This window comes from Gadus chalcogrammus, chromosome 2 (assembly GCF_026213295.1).
Source record: "Gadus chalcogrammus isolate NIFS_2021 chromosome 2, NIFS_Gcha_1.0, whole genome shotgun sequence".
In the NCBI taxonomy this organism is placed as follows: Eukaryota; Metazoa; Chordata; class Actinopteri; order Gadiformes; family Gadidae; genus Gadus; species Gadus chalcogrammus.
Window position 1 is genome coordinate 23,518,572 of NC_079413.1, and position 4,241 is coordinate 23,522,812.

The 4,241-nt window shown below is 49.5% G+C and overlaps 1 non-coding gene across 1 annotated transcript; it reads right to left on the reverse strand.

Moving 5' to 3' along the window:
* Positions 1 to 395: 395 nt before the first annotated feature.
* Positions 396 to 514, reverse strand: LOC130376333 (5S ribosomal RNA). Its single transcript, XR_008893978.1, has one exon. It is a non-coding gene; the product is annotated as a 5S ribosomal RNA (ribosomal RNA).
* Between the last annotated feature and the right edge of the window lie 3,727 nt (positions 515 to 4,241).

Genomic DNA, 4,241 nt, shown 5'->3' on the forward strand with positions numbered 1-4,241 from the left:
ATTCATTCCAAGTCAAACACAGAAAGCTGCTTACATTTTTACAAAAACATTAATTAGTTCAATAGAAACGGCAGTAATTGATTCAGTAGGATTACTTATCCATGTCGACGTCTCAGTGTAACACCAGAATTAATTAATTAATTATTTAACTGAAATACACTGTGTGGTCGCTTGTGCGTGTGTGAGAGAGAAAGTTAAAGAAAAGTAGAACTTTCGTTGCAGCTCTCTGGTGCTCCCTGCCGGCAGTCTCACTATACTGTCCGCATGTTTGACAAAATTAGTTTGGAGAGACGTTATCCGTCTCTGTATGTTGCTTAAATTCTCCCAAACTGTCGGCTGTGAAGATCGGCGACGGTAGGCTATTGGAGGCAATGAGCCCGAGTTGAAAAAGAAAAAGCTTACAGCACCTGGTATTCCCAGGCGGTCTCCCATCCAAGTACTAACCAGGCCCGACCCTGCTTAGCTTCCGAGATCAGACGAGATCGGGCGTGTTCAGGGTGGTATGGCCGTAAGCAATTCATGCTGTCGCCAAACAACATTTTATACAGGAGCACACGAAATATGGGGGGGGAAGTTTCATATAGATAAGGATTTTGTTTTACACCAAAACTCCCTGTCGTTTTTAAAATAATAATTAAGTGCTTTAAATATGAGTTCAACCAAAGGGTATTTACCAAATACTGTGTGTAGCGATGGATATGCGGCATTCCACACGCAACCTATGTTGCCTTATTTAGGCTTCTACAAACCCCGGACACAGGCACGGAGCTGACGTTGAAGCCGGTTTATTGTAAGGCTGATACATGGCCTGGTGCTCCGTGTTGCCATAGTAGAGGGTGGAGACGGCTGGTTTAACCTCTGTACACTGATTACTCAATGTGCACAGGTGTAGCCCCGGCCGAGCCCGAGTCCGACGCTGCCTAAACCGAGTAGGGTCCAGCTGCAGCCCGGAGAACCACACCATGGCGTGACAACAACAACCCAGTCGCGACGGAAGTACTTCAAAAAAAAAAAAAAAGTACACACCGTTATCAATATTCAAAGATCGACCGTCGAAGTGAGACTGTCAATATGCTTAACATTAATATGACATGAATATGAACATGAATATTACTCAAAATATTAAGCATATTGACAGTCTCACAAATAAATCACACCAGAGTAGGCCCTACTTCCTAAACCAGCCATCATCCACACACACTCGCACACGGTCTGAAATACTTTATTCATAATCATACCAGCATTTTGGGCGGCAATGTGGGAAGCAGAGACACAGTTTTTTCCGACTTTTTGCTGGGATGTAAATAGGAAAAATTGGGAAAATTTAGGCTGATCAGTAATCTGTGAAAAACCTTTGACATAAGACTACTATTTTGTGACAAAAAATATACCTTAGCATCAGGTTACTCTTGCTGTATCGCAGTATTATATTTTATTCATGAAAGCTCTTTTTTCTTTCTTTCTTTCAACTATAATCAATACATTTTCAATTTGACAATACTCTTTCATAATAATTGCATATTCTTTTATGAAATATGAGGCCTACTTGCTTTAAAAAAGAAACGAAAAAGACTCTAAAGCAAAACTCTATACAAAGTACCGAAGGCTGTCAATAAAGTTGATATAAAAGTTTGCATGGATCTTGAGTAAATACGCATTGCTTTTATTCAATGTATTAATACAAAACTAGAAAGGATTGTAATAAGAGCATTTGACACCCATGATTTCTATCTGATAAAAAATTGTAAAGGGTCTTCCCCAAGTTTAAGTGAAAAATAAGCATTTCGAAGCACGAAAAGCGCTATATACAGAACTAGAGGTGTACGGCTATGTACAGAGGCAATTCAGGTTTCAGCAAGTAGAAGTCCATCGAAAAATACCAGTCTGCTGCAACATCATCATCACGTTCCATCCTAGTAGCCCTCAGACCGCCGTGATGTAGGAGAATGAAGTGCCTCCATTCGTCTGTTCATTCCCATTGAGTCCTTTACCATCCTTCTCCTTCTCCTTCTCCTCCACCTCTCCTCCTCCTCCGCCCTCCAGCTTGTTTGCTCCAGCTTTTGCCTCCACCTTCACCTCGTCTTCATCGATGAACAACATCGGTGCTTCCTCTGCCCTCCCCGCTCCCCTCCTCCCGTTGGGGGAGCTTCTCCCCGTCCCGTCCACCCCAAAGGTGCTCAGCAGCACCTCCTCCTCCCCACCGCCCTTCCTCTTCTCTTCCTCCTCGTCCCCCGCCTCCTCCCTCGCCGTCGCCGTGGCAGCCGTGCTGCTCATGGCCACCGGGCCGGCCCAGGCGTCGCCCTCCTTCCCTTTGTTCTTCCTGGAGCCGCGGCTCCCGAAGTGAAGCACCCGGCTCTGCTTCATCCTCCGCCTGACACACAAGCACAGGCAGAGGGCGCCCAGGACGGCCACGGCCAGCAGGACCACCAGCGCGGTCCAGAGGACGTGGAACTTCTGCGCCCCCGGGGTAGGGGTCGGGTTCACGGGGACGAGGGCCGGCCGGGCGGACCAAACGCCGCTGGAGTCTGGCTCGACGGGGGGGGAGGTGGGGGAGGGGGTCGTGAGGACGGAGAAGAACCTCCGCCCCCCGACGGTGGCGGCGGGGGGTCGCGTGGGCGTGGGCGTGGGCGTATCCGGAGCCGCCGCGCTGCGGCGAGACGTGGCAAAGGCCTCCGAGGAGCGGAGGGTTTGAGAGCCTGAGGTCGTCGCGGCTGCGCGCCCGGGGCTGGTGTCGGTGGTTGCGAGGATGGGTGTGGCGTAGGCTGCGGTGGCCTCAGAGACTACCGCTGCTGCCTCCGTTGACTCAAGCCTCGCGCTGGTTGACCTCACGAGAGCCTCTGTGTGATAGCTCGCCGTGGGCGAGGCCTCAGCCTCGGGGACATGGGATGTGGTATCTAAACTAGTGCCGGCGGGAGTCACTGCCTCGGTGTGGTTCTCTGACCTCTGGAGAGTAGCTTGCCCGGGCGTTGTAGAGGGTGACCCAGGCCCCTGGGTCTGTAATAGTGTCTCTTGGACTCCTAGTCCTGTGGTTGGTTCTTCACTCGTTACAGTCACGGTGGGCAGTCCGGTCGTACCGATCGTTGGTCGGTCCGTTTGCATGAACGGATCGGCCTCTGGTGTAAGGAGGAAGGGGAGAGCGAGAAGTGGAAGCAGAATTCGAAGCGGGGAAAGAAACCAACCTGCATTTGCAGACGACATGATTCGACGTAGTCAACGAATTCTGTAAAAAGTCTGATCTTCTCCTCCTTGTTTAAGGGTTTAAGTCCTTTTGCAGTGTTCCTTCGGCAATTGTTGCACCTCTCTCTCTCTCTCTCTCTCTCTCTCTCTCTCTCTCTCTCTCTCTCTCTCTCCCCCTCTCTCTCTCTCTCTCTCTCCCCCTCTCTCTCTCTCTCCTCTCTCTCTCTCTCTCTCTCTCTCTTCTCTCTCTCTCTCTCTCTCTCTCTCTCTCTCTCTCTCTCTCTCTCTCTCTCTCTCTCTCTCTCTCTCTCTCTCTCTCTCTCTCTCTGTCAGGAGTTAGAGAGTAAAGTTCGGTATCTTCTCAGCACAGCAAAGCGTCATGCCGACTTGTCACCGGGAAGGCCTACTATCGTGGCAACAATCGGATTCGACAGCGTTTGAGCAACGACGGGGCCGGAAAAGACTCTGACTTCTTGAGTTCCTCCCTCCTTCACCTTTCTTCTTATTTTTAGAGGCGCCTTTGTCGGGGAGCGGGCTCAGAACCTCGACACTGTCATCAACCAGGCAGTCCTGTGGCCTGCAGATAAGGAAAGTTTAGCCAATTATTGTATTATTTAACACAGGGAGAAATATGAATCAGGAAATAGGGAGCGTAGCATGTGTGCAGCAATTTGTTCTCCTTTGCTTTTGACTCTTTATTTCTTCACCACTTCACTTTAAGGAAGTTGTGCTTATTCGTGCCAACGAGAACCACGCGTAGCGACAACCATACAATATGCCTTTTCCGTCAAATGCAATGATCCCCAGCATACACTAAGAGAACCATAGCTTCAATAGAGAGTGGACTTACCCCCAAAGTCTTCGATTGCAGAAAAGTTGAATCACCGAGCTCATCAAGACACAGCCCAACGCACTTCAGTGTGCACGTGTCTCTGTGTGTTACCGTGCACCGCTGCTCGTACTTCTCTTTTCTCTCTCTCTCTCTCTCTCTCTCTCTCTCTCTCTCTCTCTCTCTCTCTCTCTCTCTCTCTCTCTCTCTCTCTCTCTCTCTCTCTCTCTCTCTC